General features: G+C 39.4%; 1 long non-coding RNA gene across 1 annotated transcript in view; it reads right to left on the bottom strand.

Moving 5' to 3' along the window:
• The window catches only part of LOC141946072 (uncharacterized), a 180,195-nt gene extending 162,499 nt beyond the window's left edge, over positions 1 to 17,696 (bottom strand). Inside the window, exon 1 of the long non-coding RNA XR_012629707.1 lies at positions 17,566 to 17,696. This is a non-coding gene — a long non-coding RNA (uncharacterized LOC141946072). The remainder of the gene's footprint in view (positions 1 to 17,565) is intronic.
• Between the last annotated feature and the right edge of the window lie 4,229 nt (positions 17,697 to 21,925).

Below are 21,925 nucleotides of genomic sequence, written 5' to 3'. Positions count from 1 at the left end.
CCATGAGTTCAAAGGTAAGCAGGAAGACATGCATGCTGTGTAATAAGTCTACTTTCCTTAGCTGTTGTCCTGGTTTTCACTGGGATAGAGCTAATTGGGTTTCTTTTATCCTTCCTTCTTAGTATCCAGAATAGTGTTGTGTTTTGGATTCAGTATGGGATTTGGTATGAGAAGAATGTTGATAATGTACTGATGTTTTTTGTTGCTAAGAAATTCAGGACTTTTCAACTTCTCATGTCCTGATAGTGCGCAGGTACACAAGAAGCTGGGAGGGACCATAGCCAAAACAACGGACCCAAATTAGCCAACGGAATATTCCAGATCATCTAACGTCATGCTCAGTATATAGATAAGGGTTGATTGGCAAGCTCCACTTGGGTTTTTGGGACAGTGGCTTCAGGATTCTCTCTCCTCTGGGCTGGGCATCGGTCAGCGAGTGGTGAGAAATCACATTGTGCATTACCCATTTGTATTTTTTATTATTATTATCATTGTTATTTTAATTTTGTTTTATTTCAATTATTAAATTGTTTTTATCTCAACCTACAAGTGTCCTTACCCCTTCAACTCTTCACCCCCTTCCCTGGGGCTGGGGGAGGGTGAGTAAGCAGCTGCGTGGTGTTTTGGCTGCTGGTCGGGTTTAAACCATGACAGCTGTAAAGAAGCTGATGCTATACCAAAGGCTGTATGTAGGGTATTGATATGTTCTGGAATTTTCACATATGAACCTTAGCCTGAGGCACCTGCATACATCAGGCTTGGAACTGCTGCACTGAACTGATTTTTGGTTTTTTTGGAAGCAAATGGATTCACAGGCCAACATCTGCAGCAAAGAAAGGCAGACTTTCTAAGAATCAGGGTTGTACATGCCCATGCTGACAGGGCATAGGACACAACAGATAGTGAGGGACAAGCACACGTAGAGTACTGGTCCACAGCTGGCAAAAGGCATCATTGAGCCTACACCATTTAGTTTTATGTCAGGCTCAGACAAAACCAGATTTCAGGTGGGAAAGACAGGGTTTGAATGTTCATCAAACTAATTAGTCTTGCCTGCCTCTCCCTTAGACTCAGATAAACAGTCTTTTCAAGAGTGATTAAATAGAAAAAGGAGCCAGTACTAGAATCTGTTCATGCATTACACTGGAGAGAAAATTTAGCCTGTAAATCAGTGCTGTGTTGCTGCAGTGAAAGCATCTGGTTGAGGGAGGAGAATATGGAGAACTTCAAATACTTTGGGCAAGAATTTGGAGAGAGATCCTGAAATCCTGGTATAGATGCTTTCTTACTGTCTGGAGCCAGTGTTGAGCTTTCTGTGCTCCTTCTGTTTCTAACCAGGTAAAAGACTGAAGAAGGCATCGAACCTTCGCTCTTTGTGTCCTACAGCCAAACTGGCAGGATTAAAGGTACAATCTTGAGGCAGGTGTAGTAATGGCAAATGCCCGAACTTCTGCCTGTATTGTAAAATGCAAAACCTCTTGAATGCTCCCTTTGAAATTGCATTATCACCAGAAACTAAAAACAAAAAAGAGATTAATTTTGAGGATCCCATCCAGGTTTGGGAGAGAGAGAAGAAATTAAAATCCCTTTCACAACACATTTCTGCAGGACTGTTTACTATGATGAATCTAGGGGGAAAAAATGCAATGCTGCACCCACAGGGTGCAGAACTCCTGAGGGGGAATGCCGTCTCCCCGGGGAGAAGGACTTTTACCATTTCACTAAGCTCATGGAGGAATTAATACCGCTAAACATAAACACTTAAAGAAATAAACCAGGCAGTTCCTCCTGGTATACGCTGCATCCCCACGAGGGGTCTCTGCAGGCGCGGCGACGAGGCCAGAAGCAGACGGATGTGTCCCATCCTCTTGTACCCGACCTGGGAGGGTGCCACGTAGGACCTGCTCCCTCCCGGTGCCGGTTTATTACAGGGCTGAGCTATAAACCTTACCTGTGGGCCTCCGCCGTAGCACGGCCTGTGCTCCGCCATGCTCGGGCAGTTGCTTCCTTGGCCAGGCCCACGCTGGGCCAACACCAGGACATCACACCCCCCCTCGGCCCCCAGAGGCCAGCAACAACAGCAGCTCTGGGCAGTTGCTTGAAAATAACTGCACACAGCTGTGGCAGATAAAGTTTTTTCTACTCTTTTTCACACTGCATTTATTTTCAATACAGGCAGAGTGAAAGTAGAAGCTTTCCAAGGCTTTTTAACTCTTGAGTGTTTCTGTTGTTCCTTTATGAATACTTCCTCCTATCAGTAGTTTGCCGATGAGGGACACCAAGCTGCTTTTTTGATGAGACAGCCTAATTTGATCATCATCTTGATGGATGCTTTACTTTTTCTTCCACTCTAAATTTCAAACAATTAACACTACACACATTGTGTTCTCACTCTTCATGTTTGTCTGCCTGTGCACATGCACATGCAGAAGCACTCACATTTAACTGACAGAAAATGAGTCATTTTCTATAACATAATTATGAAAAATATAGAAAATAGAGTCAAAAGAGACCTCAGGATGACTACCTCACCCACCCAGCTTCAGGAAGTAAGAATCACCTCTATGTAATGCATTTTTTTATAATTATGAGTGCAAGCACTTCTTTAATACCTGCAATGATGGAAACTTCCAGCCTTCCCAGGGAATTGATTTCCATCTTTCCCATTAAAAGGTCACCTGGTTTCTCACCTGTGACTACTCTGATACATTTTAAACCGTGTGTCCTTGTACACTTGATCATGGCCATAAAAAAAGCTCAATTCCTTCTTTGGCCACCTGGCTAAGGACATGCTTCCCTGCCAACCACTGAACTGCTCTTACACCAAAAGGACACAGGTTGAATCAAAGCCCAGCCTATCTTGTGCCTGTTGACTCACTATGATAGACAATTTCTCAATTTAAAATGTGAGTTTTGTGTATATATATATATAAAATATGTATATTTTGAATGTAATCACTTTAATAAAAGACTTGTAGCTTCAGTATGAAACTGGCATATAAACAGTACAGGCACTTAGACCTCTCTTGCTTGACTAAATTTTCCAATTAATTTCAGCTTATTTCATACCTTGAAACACTGCACTGAAACATGTAAACCAGAAAAGCTTTTCCCATTTTTTTGGTTTAAACACTGTGTTTAGAGAAAGATTGGAGTCTTTCTCCTCATGTGAATCAGAAAATGAGATCTCTGTACACTGAGAGAAACAAAAAAATCCGTCCTGGATTCAAATATTCCCAAATGATACCTAATCCCAGGCCTCAAACAGAGCTGCTTTCTGTGATACAGAATGTTTCTTTAGTGCCTGCCAGCTTTCCTGAGCATGGGTGGAAAGGCTCAGAGTTTAATGCTCTTATTTTCATGTTCACATTTTGATACAGAAAGCTGATCAGATAGAGGTGAAAGGTTATTTGATGCTTTCTTAATCCAATCAATATTACAGGTCTCCTTATCTCTTTAGTGAATCACTGGTCTGGAAAAATATCTTAAGGTGCAAGACTCATCCCACCTGCTTAGCTAAAGTAAAAGACATCCCAAACCCTGGCAGTGCTGAACCTGAGTGTTCAAGGTCTGAAACAGGTTCTGGTTCAGCAAACTCCAGTTTCCTTAGTTCCCAGCAAGAGTGAGCCTCCAGAGACACACAGGAGAAGAAAAAAAAAAAAAAAAAAGGAAAAAGAAAAAAACAAACCAGGAAACCTACAAAAAGTAATCGAATAAGCACTTTCCTGCTTCACTTAATTTCTATCTTATGAAGCATTAACCATTTATAATGTATACAGCCTTTCCCCTGAAGACTACCTGAGCCTTTTGCAAGCGTTTTATGCAAGACTCAGATGTAACAGTGCTGAATTTCATGTTTACAGAGCTTGACAACAATTTACTCCAGATTTGACAATAAACTCTGAGTGTGTATGACTATGAGGAGTTTGAGGTACATATTTTCCAATGTTGTCTTCTAGTGGCTTTTTCTTACAGGACAGGAGAGGCAATGTTGAGAAGGTCTCATCTCAAACAGTGTGAGCTTTCACACCAGGCAAGGCATCCATCTCCTGCCTCTTTGTTTGAATATGGCATTTTAGGTATTATTTCTCAGCTTTTGTAAGCAAAGAAGATAAAAACCAACTAGTGGAACCAGGACATGGACATCAAGCTCTAAAAATATCCTAGAAAAAAAATAAAAGCAGACATGTTCCTATTGTCTTTTTCCATCAAATTTTGTGAGTTTCTTGTGCACATCATAATAATGTGCATTCTATTTTGTCTTTGCTTTGATTGATGTGGTTGCATACTAACACTGCTCCAGCACACTGCGTGAATGAATAGGAGCCACCTTTCTCAGGAGACTTAAGGTAGCTGCGTGGATACATCAAACTGCAATTCCCTAAAGCAAGGAGTGGAATCAGGGAAACTATCTCCAAAAGAAATCTGGCATGTGATGGGTATGTCATAGCACCACTGAAGGTCTGGCATGTAATGAAGTATGGTCAAGTTCATCTAGCATAACAAACAACTACCTAAGGTAACTTGTATTATTCCTATTCTTTACCTCCAAGGATAAAAGCATGTTTAACAACTCGGTTTAAAAACACCTTTTTGGAAACTTACAGCCACTTCTGGGTAATGGATCTGTATTAGACACCTTTGAAGCCTTAGAGAAAGAGCTGATTTCTCGTTCATTTCTATCCTTTAAAGGAGGTTGCAGAAAGATTTGTAGAAAATAACATTGGAAAGAAAGTACAGAAACCCAATCAAAAGACATGGACCCATCAATTCAGTAAGACAGGCATTGAAACATTTTCCTGGTCCCAAGTATGCCTCACTAGGTACTTTTGGCTCTTTCTCTTCCAGTCTGCAGGTAAGCAAATGCTGCTGAACTAGTTCCGCATGGATTTTAGTTCTATCTATATAATCCAAGGGGATGAGAATTAGTAGTGACAGGGGCTAATTATGGTACTTGAACAGAAGAATCTTAATTGAAATAAATCAATGGTAGTAAGAATGGTAGGAAGAAAGAACTGATTGAAGAGATTTAAAATTGAAAAGAAGACACTGAATTACCCTTTTAAAGTTTCCAGAGAATCTGTGACTGGTTGAGAGCAGAATGTTTTTTCACAGGGGAAAAACAAAATAAAACAAAAAACCACCACCACATGCAACTGCTGCGTTTTATGTCGCTCACTTGGAGTTATTGCCACAAGCACTTTGCAGACATGAAACTGAGACAAGTTGTGGCTGTTATGACTGTCTGGCTCAAAAATTCAAGGAGATATCTAAACCCTGACAGAACTGGAATACAGAAGACAAAGACTAATTAAGAATATGATGGGCTGTATTGCAGCTCTCTTCTCCCTGAGCAGTGTGATCTCTGGACAGATGGTCATCTGAGCTTTCCTGGGTCTCAAATGTTCCAGGATTTAGAAATGTCTCAGTAAACAATTGTCTTCAATTCTGCTTTCTTTATCATCTGTAATGAGCCTAGTAGAACTGGTCAAAATATTTCCAACTCAGTTATCTCTTATCAGAACTGAAATGTGGTCATAAGAACTGCTTGATCTTAATTTCTTCCCTACTTTGTAAAAGTTTGGGTGGAAAAGTTCTGGAACAGATTACTAGCTGATAGCATAACATTTTTAAGTTTTATTCATGTTTCTGCTGCACCAAATGAGGTACAGTCTAGTTTCCAGTATTTTTGCTGGCCAGTTTGTCACTCACTGCTACACAGGTACAGTCTCTCAGATAAGTGAATCTATAAGGATTTATGATGGCTTCATATGGACAGCAGTGGTAGAAAGTAAATAGACACCATCATCTGTTGTTGTTGTAGAAGGGCCAGAGCTGGAGATAGAGCAACTCAGGCACTAGAAGCTAAACATCAGCTATCCATCCTCCCACCCTGGAAACTCATTTATCCTCCAGAATTGGAAATGACAAAATCAAATTAGGGAAGATCAGCTGGCAACACAAAATTTGTCTCTCCTGCTTAGACTCCCTTTAATTTTGATCTGTTGTTTGCCTTGTTTTCTTTCTTGTTTTACTCATTTCCCTCCTTTCTTGTCTGTCTCTGAAATGCATGTTATTCTGACAGATGTTTTTATTGTCATGTATCCTCCTTGTTTATTGACACATGGTTAGACAGTTATTAGAAATTAATTAGAATATTAATTACACCAAAGTCTGCTCCTGCACACAGCATTAAAGATTATTGCCAGAACTGAGGTCAGAAAAACAGCAGAAGGAAATTCAAGAGGGTTTCATCTTTCTCCACAACATTAGGATTAGCCATGTGAAGCAGTATATTCCTCTGTTTAGGAGGGATGACAGTGAGGGTTGATCACTGCTGAGGGTCAGATTTAAAGGTTCCCCTCAAGGAAAACATCAATAAACTTCAACACCAGACTCCCCAGGCTGAATCTGACCCTTCCACTTACTATTAACGGGTTTGTTCTGTGGAGTGCGACAAGGTCAGCCAGACATGGAGCACAGAGATCTTCCCCATCCTTACTCCTGTGTTCATTTTCTGCTTGCATTTTTCAAGATTAAGAGATTGTCCGAACCCAGAAGTAATGGCTAGAGTCACCTGACATTCAGAAGGTCCATTTAGAAAGCAAATTCAGAACTGTATCTTTACTGGCTTAGAAAGTTAAAAAAACTGATCCGGGAAACTACAAAACTGAACTTTATTCCATTTTTTCTCATCTTCCTCTACAACACTGAATGTTCTTTTAGAGCAAGAAGAACTTTTCTGCCATTAAACTCTCATCAGCCAGCATATAGTTTTTTAGAAAAACATGAGTTATCAATATGTTAGCAGCTAGACGGAGGTTTTATTTTGCATGACATAAATTTGACCATGACATTTTTTCCCACATATATCTGCATATTATTTCCCCACAAAAATATCTATTATCTTTCACTTTTAATACCACTTCTTGGAAATACAGAGGTCAACAATTAATAAGCTCATTAAAACCTACAAGCTGCTTTGATTAATATTCCTTGTCTAGTTCCTTGAGAAATGTACTCTATCTCCCAGGCTAATGAAGACAAGGCAAAGTTATTTAGGTGTTTGTTAACAAAGCTGATTTGCATATAATTAACTGAAAAGATCCCTGTATTTACAACACAAACTCTGCCAATCTCTTTTGCTGGAGTGTTTTATGTAAACAGACTAACTCCATGCCAAATTAACAAAACAAGTTATGTTCTTCTGAAACTAAATTAACTCAAAGGGATACCATTTTGGGGGCTGTAACTGATAAAAAATAAAGTGCACATTAGAAAACAAACTGCCTTCTTTCAAATGCTGTTTATTCTGTCATATGGGATTTTTTTGTTGTATGCTCTCATTCTTTTAATCAGTTAGATTGTTTTTAGACATTTAAACAAAGACTGTCACATTGGATTGCTCTTTCCTCTGACCTACTTATGGGAAAAATGAGTATCATTTCAGCAAAGCCATGCTTTTGCACAGATGTCTTCTATAAAATTACCTATCTGTCACACACCCTGAAGCTCTGAATATGAAAGGTTATATAAAATAAGTAGTATGTGCAGCCTGCAGGGTGACCAGACCTTCGATTAAAATATATTCTAATTAAGACAAAAAAAAAAAAAAAAAGCATGGCACTTTTGCCATTCACTTATCATTTTGTAGGCTTTTCAGCACATGGGTTGTCATGATTCAGAGGGACTCTTGAGGAAGCATCTTAAGATTCAAGATGATCCAAACAAAATCACCCTAAACTAATAACTATCTAATGAGATCTTAAAAATTAGAATCATGAGTTATGAGAATCATGAATTATGAGGGGTTACATAATAGCATAACACAGTTGAAGGTAGGTGAATTTGTAGATCAAATACTGGAGAGGGACACAAGAACTCCTAGTTCATGACCTGGCTATGCTACAGGATCCTTGGTCATGTCAGGTAATAGATTAAAAAAAATTTTTAAACTACAACCCTATCAAAACTTTACCGACATCAGGTTATATAAAAACTGTCTGATCTTGATGATTATATTCAACTTCCAATCTACCTTTTCTACAATTACTCCATTACTTCACCTTCCCACTTTATAGCCATTTCTCCCATTTATTTATTTATAAAAGAATTAATAAAAGAAAACAAAAGACAGCACATCACAAGCCAGTTCCTGAGGGTACAGGAAGCTTGAGGAAACTCTCCTGAAGAACTTTATCTACACTAAGGAAAACTCAAGGAACTCGGCAAGGCATTTAGGTCCTTAAATAAATAGAACTCCATATTAAAGCAGGGACAGACAGCAGCAAGCAACAGAGCTTCCAGATTTTCAAACCTTTCTCTGCTTTAGTTACTACTGTAGCAGCACTATGCAGCATGAAGAAGAAAAATAACTTATTTAAAAAAGCTCATGGACACACTAGCACTTCCAGTTACTGAACAACAGAAATAGTACATCCAATGTTGTTTGATCAGAACTGAAGAGACAAAAAAAACCCAAAACCACAAAGGAGCTGGAGGGGACCAAAGTGGGGAGTGGGAGCGATGTGGAAACAGTATTCTGAGTTTGAGGATCTTCCACTCTGCTGTTCTCATTTCATCTCTTCATTTCAGAGAGGTTGTTTTCTCAACAGTCTCCATAGTTTACATGTCAGAAGCTCAACACAGCCCTTTGCTACTCCTGACAGCCTGCTGGTGCATGACTGAGAAGTGACCTATTTGCAAAGCAAGAAGAGACCAGTAAATTTCAAATAAGTAATAGTTGGAGAAGCTGTCATGGTCTCTCTGCTACTGGTCTAACCAATTATCCAATGCACATAACAAAGGCAAACTATCCAACAAAAATGAAAAAGTTCCATATCAAATTAAATCATTTGAAGTAAAAAAATTAGTAGCATTAGTTTTGACTTTGGAATGCCACGAGGAAGTCAAAAGCTTCCTAGGCTAAACAGTCTGCTCCTATACAATAATTTATTATTGCTTTAAGTGAATTACAGCTGAAACACTGCTGGTCAAGATCATTCTAAGCTAGTGTGTGAGAAAGTATCTTGGTGACTAGTCCTACTGAATACAAAAGCTGGTGGTGTAAAAGGGACTGACCAATATAAGAAGCAGTCTTCAATTATATGTATAATTAGCAGCCAGAACATTGATTATTCAATGGCACTAAGCATAATCCCACTGGAAGGAAACCTGAGGGAGAGACTAGAGAATGGTATAAAAAGATAATTCACTGTTTTTTCCTGACCTAGTTCCCTCCTACAACATTTGTACAACTTTTTCACCTCATAAATACTCCTTAAAAAAAAAAAAAAAGAAAGAGAAAAGAGATGACACTAAAGAAAGTATTTCTCCCACTACTACTGGATAATTCAAGTCACACAGATGAATGGACATACATGAGTTTTATGCCAACTCCCATTTTGCTGCTTCATTATTAACAGTAGGATACTTACTCTAATCACAATCACTATTCTCTAGACAGAGTCTGCAAAATACAATAAATATGAATCAAGTCATTTGCAAAAATTTACTGCTCGAGGTGGATGAATATTCCCAGAGAAAAAATGTCTGGCACAGTAATGCATAGACCAAGCGAGACTGATCTCAGCCTCGGCATCTCAAGTCTGAAAGAGCAAGACCGCTGTCACCAGGCTTGTTCCAGGTAAAACTGTGATAAAGATCCATTCTCTAGAATTCTTCCACACACATACTTTGTTTCTAAAGCTAACTTCAGTATGGAAAAAATTCTGCCACCGTAGAAAACTGCAGCAGTTCATTCAATGCTGTAAGGAGAACACTGTGGAAAGGGGCCCAGATGTAAAAGGATCAGGCCCCCAGAATTTATCTCACAACCTCCTTTGCATCGACCTGAAACGTCAGTGCTGTGTTTACTGGTGTGGGTAGGGAGTCCACGCTAAATCTAATTAAATTGATGAACAAAAGGACCCTGGAGTGTGCAGAACCATGAATGGAGCCTGCCTTTTAGGCTATTCGCTCTGCATGATTGTGTTTTCCCAAGGCTTTCAGAGAGTTTCTCTTTGGAAACAACGGAAGAGTGAAAAAAGGACTTTTCTTCCTACTGCAAGGTGAGGGAGTTAGATAATGCACCTCATTAATTACAGGGAAATCATCACCACAGCACATGAAGCCAAAGAAGAGGCCAGACTGACTTTTTTTTTGGTATTATTGTTCAGCCACAGTGACAGGAAAATAAGTAATAAATCAGAATCAGAGTGCACTTCATGGTTTTATTTTGCAACTCATCTTGCTATTGTGACAGGCTGACACTAATTAGCACTCAATGCACAGGGGATGGATTGCCGTGGCCAACGGATCTCATTAACCGCCGTGAAATTTTCATGCCAAGACCAAGCACGACAAAGAACAGAGACCTCAGCAAATCGCCTGTCAGCAGCTGTAAGCATCACCACAGAGCCATGAGTGCATAGATCAAAGGACACAAAGAGTGTCCACCTAGCCAGATGCCTAGATTTTCATGGATTTATTAATTTATTTTCTTGTGAAGGCAGAGAACCTGCTGAAAAGAAAAGCCCAGTGTCCACATTTTCTCACCACTGTTTGAGTGAGCCAACCCATGGAGAGGGAAACTGAGGGCACATCAAAGCCTGTGGCACTGCTCTTTCATGAAGCCATGTATTGGCAGATGTGTCATTCCAGGGGTGACCCAGTTTGTAATTACCTTGGGGGCAGAGGATGGAAAGACACACTGCGGACTTTCTTCCTTGCCCAGCTGCCTATTTGTATTAAGCTTATAAGAAATTGATTCTTTGAGACTTGTCAAGCATGATTGGAATTGCCCAGCAGCTTCATTAATAAAAACTGAAGGGCAGGGGGGAAGAAGAGTCAAGAGAGATATGAAAACAACCATATCCCCAAGCACTGAGTGACAGTATGAGCCTCTTCCTTTAGGAAACGGGGCTATCAGCCTGTTGTCTCTGGTGAATCCCTTCAACTGAGCCCATCTCCTGTTCCCACATGCCCACTTCCCACAGGCACTGTCAGAATGGTCCTGGGCACACCACTGAGGGCAGAGGACTCCACTTCATGGCCAGAACCCTAGATGTCAAGTGAATCACTGCAATATCAGAGACTCCTTTGATCTAGACCCCTTTTGGGTCAACTGAGACCCAGCAGCCATGAAGTTTCCCCCAACAACCTGTGCTTTACCTGAAACATCAAATAACAAAAGAGCCAACATAGGCTCTCAGGTGACCTCATATGAATGGTGGGGTGTGATTGACTCCCATGGCTGAATTAACAGGGAACCCATGGGAATGGGCTTTCCTCACTACAAATTGTACTGCCTCTTGGGTGCAGGCACAGTGAGCAGCTATATCACAGCCACTATGAGTGTGCGCCCCCATGACGTAGTGTGAGCGGGAGCAGCAAGGCCCTGCTGACTGTACCAGACCTCCCTCAAGCCTCTTGTTATGGCAGGGATTTCTCAGCCCAGGGACTATGTGCTTGACAAACAGCATCTCCCTTCTCCTATAGCTCTTCTAAGAAGCATGGAGCCAACTCTGCTTAAAAACATGTTTTAGGAGAAGGAAAAAGAGTCAGCATACTTTGTTACACCTTATCATGAGCTGGTGTAGAGGCTAGCAGGTCCTTTGGTTTATGGCAGCTTGCAGGAGGTAAAAATTTGATCAAATAATAAAACTCCAGGGCTATGAGTGGATCCATTTTCTTAACACCCTTTCAAGGAATAAAGCACTTATTAACCTAAATGTTTGTGCTGAGTCTATAATTAGTCTTTTTTTTTTTTTTAAAGGGTGACTTCTGAACTGAAAATAGGAAAAAACTTTTTCTTAAAAGAGGATCATTTCATGTAAAAAGGCTGTATATGAAAAGGTCAGTTTTTAAGCTAAGAATTTTTCCTGTTTGCAATTTCAAAAAGTAGTAACAGATCAGAATTGGGCACTCAAGTAGCTTCAGTGATGCAATTGCTTTTAGATTTCTCTTTCCCCAAAGATGTGAGTCAAGACACAACATTTAGACTGCAGGAAGTAAGAAAAGGTCATTAGTATTTTTTCATTTTTTGTTTTTGAGATGAGAACTGGGTATGTTTATTCATATTCCCTTTCAGAGATTCCTTGGGTTATTTTAACCAAGAAGCAAGAGAAAAGTCTTCATATGTTTATGGTACAGCATCTAAGAAGGTAAAGGTCTGCTATCTACCCATAACCTTCCAGCTCAGCTGAATTCATCAAACAGAAGCCAGTTTCAGGTGTACAGAACTGGAGTATCTTGGACCATGCTGTTTCTGGTCAAGCCTGTGTACGTAGCTTATTTATTTATGGCATTTTTAATAGATTGAACATCAATATTTGATGATGTCCTATGAATGATTAAAAATCAAGAAAATCAAGAACATGAAATACAAACATCTACTTTTAAGTGACGATGGGGTTGTGATATCCATAAATAAATCATCTGGTGGCCAGTTCCAGCTTTCTGAGATTGAGTTAAACAAACAGGCACTTCAGTGGATTTACAGCATGTTTACAGCCATGTCTGTGGGAGCAGAATTTGACCAAGGGATTTCAAAGTGGAGTCTAATGAAGTTATCCCAGAGCAGTGTGTGAATTTTAACTCCTTAGAAAATGTATTATTTAAATAAATATATATAAAATCTTTGGTTAGAAGGGGACAAGCAAATTAAATTTAAATAGATGTGGCTCTACTTTTGATTTTTGGCTTCTTTATGATAAACAACAAAGGCCTAGGTTTACCTCAAAGAAATATTGCTCTAAAACCAGAAAAAAAGCTTTGAAAACATGTGAAATAGTATATCTGAAAATAATTTTCTGCAGCTGAAGACTTTTTTATGGTTTATGCTCTCATAATTTAATTGACATGTAACATTCATTAATTTGCTGTTGTTTAGCTGTTTATCAAACAAAAAGTGTTAGCCAGTAGGAAATACTTTTTCTTTTCAGCAGTGAACTGAGATAAAGGCCACAATAGCTAAGTATCTTACCTGTATATAATAATAGCCTAGAAAAGTTTATTGCCTAGAATGACAAAAGACAAAATATGGGGGTAACCCTAATATCCTAGTTTCACAGCTGTGGACTGCTTCCCGGAGAAATAAAGAAATTTGGTGAGTCTGGTAGTGCAATGACTGAATATACTTCTTGTGTATCCTCTGTCTCCAGCAATAAGAAAATTGCTTTGTTCCAGCACAGTTTGAAGAGTTAGAAAATTTGTGGATAACTGCACACCAAGGAGGTAAAAGTGTGAGAACACAGAGACAGCAGACAGAGAACTATGTTTTAGGGAAGTCAAAGTTAAAACTTCTAGAAGATTTTATGTCAAACTCCACCAAACTACTAAGGACAACTCTAGAGAGACTGCAGTCACCTCTAAAGGAAGATACCATGAGCCAAAACTCAGATTTTGCCTGACGTGGTTTGAATCAGCACAGTCGTATTAAGAAATTGAGTATTTCTTTTCTAAAACCCAAATTAAGTTTTTCCATATATGTTTGTGTGCGTTTGTGTATATTGGTAGTTTAAGAAACAAAACCAACTATATTAGTACAAGTAGGTATATGCGTATGTGCATGACTGAATTTGACAAGTGAATTTGGTAATTTATCTGTTTCTTGGTACTAAGTAGATGTTAAATCTTTCTTGCTTGATTGTTACTGCAAACAAAGCTTGCTTGCTTTTTTACTGCTTTGTGAATATCTTTCTGAAAAGTACCTTAGTCATGTCTGTCTTTCCTAGACCCTGTAAGTTGTTCATGAACTATTTGTTTCTGCGGTGAATTTACCTAATTACCTCACATTTTGTGTGTGTGTATGTGCCAGTAGGACATTGCAGATGTGCCAGTTTTACCAATATGGTAGTTTTATGTGTAGATCTCAAACACCACTATAATGTTTTATGGATTATTATTTCACAGCAGATAATACAAGGATGTGGATAAAATGAGAGATGACCAAGAACTGACATCTAATTAATAGATGAGAGAGTTGAGGTGTCTTGACTCCCAGATAACTGCCAAAAGCTTTCCAATAGCTCTATGAGCATGACTGTCACAACAAAGTGCAAAATAAAGTACCAGTTCTTAAATGAAGGGACACGGAGCTTGCTTAACTAGCAGCATCTCTTTTGTCCCATCTATAGATTGTACATTCCTGAGAGATACAGTATCATTATTCTTATGTGCTGTATCACCCTCAGTGAGAGGTGGGGATCTCACATGACAGATTCAGCATGTACCCTGACATAAGGATGTCCCCTGACACACAGATTTCTATTAAGGACATGAAGATGCTGAAGAATTCTGCTGGCAATATTGCAGGAATGACAGCAATTAACCAGAATCCATCTGACATGGGGCTATCTTAAAGAACTGCAATTTTAATTAAAAGCTGAAGCACTTCACAGGTTTGCACAATACTCTCCTATCTGGTTCCTCTCTGTGGTGGTTGAAAATTACAGCTACCCCTTCCCGCTATTTTAATTAAATGTTGTTAACCTGACATAATCAACTCCCCTTATTTTTGTTTTTTAACAGTCATTAAAGACACAGAACTCAAGTGCTATTTAGTATTTGCCAGATTCACTGGTGGTTAAATACAATAATGCTCGTTAGATGTCTCAGGGTTAACTTGATTAATTAATTTACCTCCTTTAGAAAATTTCCTTCCATGCTGACAAAAGATCAAATCACAGCAGAAAGGGTCTCTGCTCAACAGGGACATGCACATTGTCAATGTGTCAAATGCAGTTGGTGGTTTCATCTAAAACATAGCAGTGGCTGGATGAACAGCCTGTTCTGGGGACACGAAGTCCAGGGTATTGCTTTCCATTCTGCTGAGTTGCTGAGAACTACACAGCTTCGCCCACAACGATGTTGGAGAGCCACACATCTGCAGCAGAAGATTTCTTCTGTGCTGTGCAATTGTTCATCCCCTTTCTTTCCCAGGGCATGTCCAGAAGGTGGAATTTCCCCCAGAGATGTGACTTTAGCAGAGTTTAGTTCACACTTTTGCTGAACCTGATGTTTCTACTGAAAGACCTTTCACTTTCTAGAGTAACGTCTCCTGCTAATGTTCAGAACAGACACAGCCCATTCTTTACAAAACAAAACAGATTTTGATAAATTAAATGCAGTATTTTGAACTGGGCCCTAAGACTACAACAGGAAAGAGGAAAGAGCAGCTGTCATGTATCACAGCAAGGGTCTGTGCAGACTGCTCTCCTGTCTCTGACACTGGCCAGAAACCTAGAGAAGAGCAAAAGAGCAAGGTAAGTATACAGAATGCTTTCCCAACATAATCTCCACTCTCTAACCATTGGAGAGCTGGAGTCTTCTTGAGCCAGACATAGTTTCTGTGTATTTAATGGCAATCAGTGGATTTATTTTTCATGAACTTGCCCAGCAGAGCAATGAACCTGTGTAGTCCTTTGTCTCCGATAGTGCCCTCAAGAATGCTGGGCAGACAGGTGGGCTGTCATCAGTGGTGTGATTCTGTCTTTTTTGCTACACTGTGCAACTGAGACTTTAAGCCTCAAATTCAAATACGACCTCATTTTGGTATTGCTAAACGTCAAGCATATAGTTTGGGGAGGTGGTTAGGAAACCAGATTCAAACAGAACAGGAGACAGGGGCAGAAGCTGCTCCAGAAAACCAGACAAATAATTTAAACTATGATTTAAACTAAAAGATCCTTTATATTTTTCCAAATGAATTTTAGCCATCACGGAGTGTGACAAGTTTAATAGTGGCTCAAGGAGGAGCTCAACCTCTCCTAACAGGAGCCGTGTGAATTAGTCCCTCTGTTTCAAGCTCTCGTTGCTCTTGCTTTCACATAAACTTGACTGGTCCACCCACCCTGTATCCCACCTCCAGCCATGGCCAGCAGCAGATACTGTGAGCTGCCTCATTTAACTTCCATGAGGAGAGTCAGTCACATCATCCAGCTAGACTGAGAAGCAATTTATAAATCTCCCAGGGCTTGGCTCAGTGAAATCACTCCCAGGCCCCTGTTTATGATGCCTGTTAAATAGGACCCATGAATGAGATACTTTCCCAAAACAAGCTTCTCCCTTTAATTTCAACCTCATCTTCCTAAAGCTTCTCTGGTGTTGCCTGGCATCCTGTCAAACATTCATTCCTGTGCCTCTTCATCACACACCAGTGAGCTTAATGGGTTTTTTTTAAAGAGGTTAATTAAAAACTGATTCTAAGATTTGGTGTATACAGTCACTTGTCCAGAGTAGAGCTAATTTCTGTGCCTATATCCTTAAAAATCTCTTGGTTTTTATTTTCCTTCCTTTGCTTCCAGATTTTTTCCTGTGTGGATTTGTGGAAATCACTCTCTGGGGTCAGGAATACCATCTTTGGTTGGCTTGATTTAATCAATGTATTTTAGAGCCAGAACACCATCATGGTAAAGCAATATTTTCTTCAGTAAGTTAATAGGAAAATGGAAATAACTAATAATAAGAGAGAGGAGGTTTTCATTTCTGAAACAGCTCTTTGCCAACACTACTAGACCCTGGGCTAAATTATTCTTCCTGCCTAGCTAGTAAATCCAGCTTGATTGCATTTACTGAGCTTGGAAGTTTTGTAACTGAAGGTAGGATTTAGCCAGGCAAAAAAGGAAGCTTAAATATACAACCTTACATTTTCATATCTCCTCCCGTCCCTGATGTTCTATACTTACAGCTCCTACATCCCTTTGAAAGTGCAGAAGGCTGTGTAAATGTTCATTATTGTTATTACCCACTCACATCTATATTGCACATGCCTTTTACAGCATATGGTCCCCCATTCAGCAAGTTACATAAGCATACACTTAACATTAGGCTTCTTAAGTGCTTTTCTAAGTAGAGATAACTGTTAAAGCTGGCTGATGCTTTTATCTAAAATATTTGCTTTAGCATAGACAGAGGTAAGACAATCTTTGTTCAGCTGCTTTAGTGCTTTAGGCTGAAAGTTAAGGCTGAGCATCTACCTCAAACTGACCTTTCTGGGGAAAGAGTGAGGAAAATTGGTTAATTTGATTAAAAAAAGAATATGAAAAAAACCTCCCCCATTCACAGACACATGCACATACACACAATCACTCACTCTTTTAGTTTAAAAAATAAAATACAATGAATCTGGCACTCACTTAGGTAGGAAAGTATGGTGACCCCAACTTCTAGTAAAGGCACTTGGATTTTTGCACAGTTGCCCTAATTCCTGCCCAGAGGAGCCAGGGATTCCCATGGGATAGGTGGAGGATGATTTAGTTCATGGCAAAACCAGTCACCTCTTGGAGCGCTTTCCTGCTGAATAGAGAGCCTCAGTGCTCAGCCCAGGGCCTCAGATGCAAGTTACAGGTAGGCAGACTGAATCCAGCTCTGAATGCATGAGTACTCAAAATCAGGAGCTTCATTTATTTTAAAAATGCAGTTATGAACAATTTCCCCATGCCTCAATTTCTTTTCAGTAAAATGGAGGTTATAGTGACTCTTTACTCCAGAAATATGACATGGAAATAAGCACTTTATAATTTTAACTGGCTCCAATACTAAATAAGAAGAAAAAAAACCTACCTTCATGTTGGTCTGAAAGGTGCAGAATTATACTTCTTTGTGCAACATTCAGTCAGTAGTTCCCAATTTACAGTCAAGCACTCAAACTTTTCATATAGGATTTTTGTCTGTATATTTTTGCACAAGTAAGCTTGTATATCCACACTCACACACACATATGCATACACATAGAGAAAATCTGCCTGAGGAAATAAACAACTTCCTTCATCAGGAAGCAAGAGACAAACACAATGTCCAATTAAGGGTAGAGACATTTTTCTCTTTATCTCAATCCTTGATGTGCTTAAATTTTAATCATCTCAAATGCTAGCTGTAACAAAGATCTGGTTTTACCAAAGGTGTATGATTTTTATTTTGACACTCATCAGTGTCCCAGGGAGAGAGTAGACACTGAATTTCTTGGCAGTGAGTTCATTAACTGGAGGCTGTGTATTATCAGCCATCCTCCAGCTCCACTCTGTACCAAAGTTGTTTCATTTTTCCATGCTTTTTCAAAACCTCTCAAATTCAAATCTGTTTGGTGATCATGTGCAATCTGCATGTGACTGAGTGGGTCAGGTTTTCAGCAGACTGAAAAAAATGGAGGTCACATCAGTTGGGGACTTAACAAATAAGAATAACAAGGGAAGTCAGTGGCAAACAATATTAATAATTCACCTGTCCGTCACTCCAACTAACAATTGAAGGAAGATCCTCTCTCCTCTTGATAGATAGGCAGGAGGAAAAGCCCTGTCTGAAATGATTAAAGGAGCAGTATATAACAAGCTTTCCCCATGCTGAGAGTGCCAAGAAAGAGGCTGGTCACTGATATTTAAACACACATTATCCTTCCATCTTCCTGTCATTTTGTTCTGCAAGCTGTTCAGATTTGTCTGTGCCAGTAAGGCGGCTGTGAAAAGGAGCTGAGCAAACAAAGAGAAAAAGCAGTCTGAGAACAGGATTTGGATTTCAAAATCTGTCCCTGGATTTTTTTGCCCTATTTCCTTTCTTTTTCCTCCCCCTCCTCTCTTTCAGACCCAGCATCCCATTAACTTTCAAAACACCAACACCCAAGCAGAAGAGAAACAATGCAGGTGAATGGAAAAAATGCTGTTATGTGAAAGAGTGCAGAGATTTTTAACATGAGGAGGAAAGCATAGCCTCAAACTTTTCTAATCCCCTCTCAAGGCAGTCTTTTAAGCACTGGTGGGATTAATTATGTCACTGTATGCCATCCCTGCTTCACCCCTTCCTCCGCAGGACCAGTCTGTCAAATCCTTCAGGGCTAAGGCACAGAAAACACTTGCCCAATGCTATTGCCCAGTGCTCAAGGACCACTGACTCCAGCTGTGATAGAGCACATCTCAGATGTAAAGTTCACCTAGTTCTCGTTAAATGTTGCTTCATTCTCTGCAGAAAGGACACTCAGACCGGTGGCCACCATAGTGGCACAGGACATGTGTCCCCAGAAGGACCTGCCCCAGCCCTGACTGTAGTCCTGCTCTTACCAGACCTGCAGAAGGCTCATCAGAGAAGCCATTTTTCCTCTGAAGAGATGGGAAAGGGGGAATCATGAGACAGAGGCCTTATCTAAACAGGAGGTACATACTTCAGGATTTATACCAACGTGGAATAACACCTTGATTTTATTTGCAATGTGAGTGATCACAAGGACACTTGAAAACAAGTAATGTATTAGAAACAGCTGAACTTAGTCTCCTTCCACTTGGACATAAACTGAGACCCACAGAAGGCAAAGAAGATATTTATTCAACCTTTCTTTGTAATAGACTTCCTTTAAAGCTTTAACGTCAGGCTGGCTATGGAAGAAAGGGTGGAGTTTACCCACCAGGTACACCTGTATGGCAAAGCAGTCCTGATTGTTAATAAAATAGACCTGCATGACTCATCACAGCTCTCATGGAGTTTGGCTAATCTTTTAAGTTCTAATCTTTATTATTCTTGACCAGCCACTTCAGGTCTTAAAAAGGCCAACCCTCTGCTTGTCCCCAGGATGAGCTGAAGCAGGTAAGAGAAACCAAAGGTGGCAAAGAACTCAGTATTCCTGGTATATTTTTTTTTTCTAACACTTTCTAGATTTTGAAAGTGTTAACCCGTAATATTTGGCAGCTCACAGCATCTTTTATTTAACATGCTCAAAAGCTCAGGCATATGTGAATTAAGTCATATTTATTTCATCACTAGGAGATAGGTATGTAATCTTGTTTATAGATGAAAATGCCTCTGAAAGAACAGAAATGCTAATGGAGTTTGCGAACCCCAAAAATGCCATGGTATGGGAAAACAACCGTATGCTTGTAAACCCATCCTTAATCCAAAAAGTGCTTATGACTCCCTTGATTTACAGGAAATTATGTACTTTAAAACTTTTTTAAGGTGAAATGAAAGTGAATGATGCAAAGTCAGAGGTTCCTTCTAAGACTTCTTTCAGGAACCCTTATTCTATATGTACATATGGCGGCTTTTGACATTTGTAACAGCTGCCAACCATATCAGCCCCAGTTTAGAAAGATTAGTGATAAGATACCTTAGTAATAACAACCAGAAGCCCAAATTAGATCTGTGAGAATAAAATGATCTTTTGATTTCACAGTCAGACTGAATGCATTGGTTTGGAAAAAATCGATTTTTTTGTAAGCAGATTCAAAATTCTGGAGTTCAGGAAGTTGCTTTGTTTAATGTGAATGTTCTGATCAGAGGAAAAGAAAATTCATTCAGCTGTCCTCAAAATAAATCCAAGAAAAGAAGCAAAAATTATCCATGTGTATTGGAATGCCATCAAAATGTGATTTCTACCACATCAAGCCAGATTAAAGTCTATTTTACTTTTTTAATAACCAGGTGCAATTCTTGTTAAAATCAGAGATTGGGGGGTATCTTATTCGTTGAGCTTTATTTTCAAACTACACTGTAACCATTAAGCTGTCTCTTTATTTTGCATTTCAAAGATTTAAATAAGACATACAAAAACAATCTATGTTATTTACTTTAACGGAGTAGCTTAATTGCTCCCCAAGCTTTTCCATATGTGTTGTAAATTATCACAAGGCACAAACAGAGATCAAAAGGAGCAGCCACATAAATGACACCATAACCTTACACTGACACACACTGCCACTCTTCTGCATTGAGCACTTAACAGCATACATTAAATACGTAGTGCCTCAGACATAAAATTGTTTAAGTCCAGGGCAAGTTAAAGATTTATTTTTAAAAGGAAGAAAAGAAGATGATCATCCTGATTATGCAATTGAGACCAAAAAGCTGTAAAACGAAACACCTATTAGTCACTTTTTTATTGTTGTTACTCCCAATGCACGGAGCTGGCAAGAAAGCCACGGCACATAATCATTCTTGGATGCATCAGAAAAGATGTTACAGACCACAGCTAGCTATACATGTATGGTGGTGGCAAATGCATCTCATTACTCCCTGCCACGAAGAAATAAATCTCTCCCACGGGAGTTGAGTAAAGTATGCACATTGGAGACTTTCTAAGAAAAATTTGCAGGGAGTGAGTATTTGCTGCACTGGTAGTAAATAGAAGGTGGAGGGATTCACATGCTACTGCTCATTCTGGAGCTCTGGTGCCCTAGAGGATAAACATGAATGTCCCTCTGTTGCAAGGTGAAGAGATGCACCTTTGAGGTCAGGCCTTTCATGCATGCAGGTGAATGAAATGTTAATGCCTTTTGCCTATACTTCTCATGAGTTCCCTCAGATCCCACTTTGCTTTGTTTCTCTAAGGAAATGACGCACAGATCCATGCTGCTTAGCTCTTCATAAATGTTTTGCTTCATCTCATGGAACAACCTCAGTTACTCAAGGGAAAGTGAAGACAAGTTTCTTCTGCACAGTCTGACTAGCGCTAGTTAGAAGAGGAGAAAAAAAATCTACAAACAAACCCATTTTCCTTAAAGGAACCATCTCCTATTGCAAAACACAACAACGCTTTGCAAATTCAGCTACATTTTTCCAAAACCGCATTTTGGATAAGTATGTGCATGCATGGTTTTGTGTGTGTGCATGTTGGGGAAGAAAGTAACAATCTCAAGGCGTTCTGAGATTAAATAACTTGATTGCTCTATCAAAAGAGCATTCTGTTGAATTTAATTTTCATTATTATATTTTACTTTATATGATTTAGAAAGAGAAGGGAGGGTAGAGGCAAGTCAGTGAAGCTGTTTTGGATATATATTGTGGAGTTTCTTATGGGGGTTTTTTTCAATTTTATTTTATAAAGGATTTTTTTAATTCTTTTTTTATCCACCAAGGATAGGAAAATAGCAAATATGGAAACCTCAACATCGTCACACAAACAGTGAACTCACCTGAGAGCTGCAGAGTTTGGTGTTTTTTA

Source organism: Strix uralensis, chromosome 7, assembly GCF_047716275.1.
Source record: "Strix uralensis isolate ZFMK-TIS-50842 chromosome 7, bStrUra1, whole genome shotgun sequence".
NCBI classification, from domain to species: domain Eukaryota; kingdom Metazoa; phylum Chordata; class Aves; order Strigiformes; family Strigidae; genus Strix; species Strix uralensis.
The sequence above is the reverse complement of the archived record's forward strand: the minus strand, read 5'-3'. Positions and strand labels throughout refer to the sequence as shown.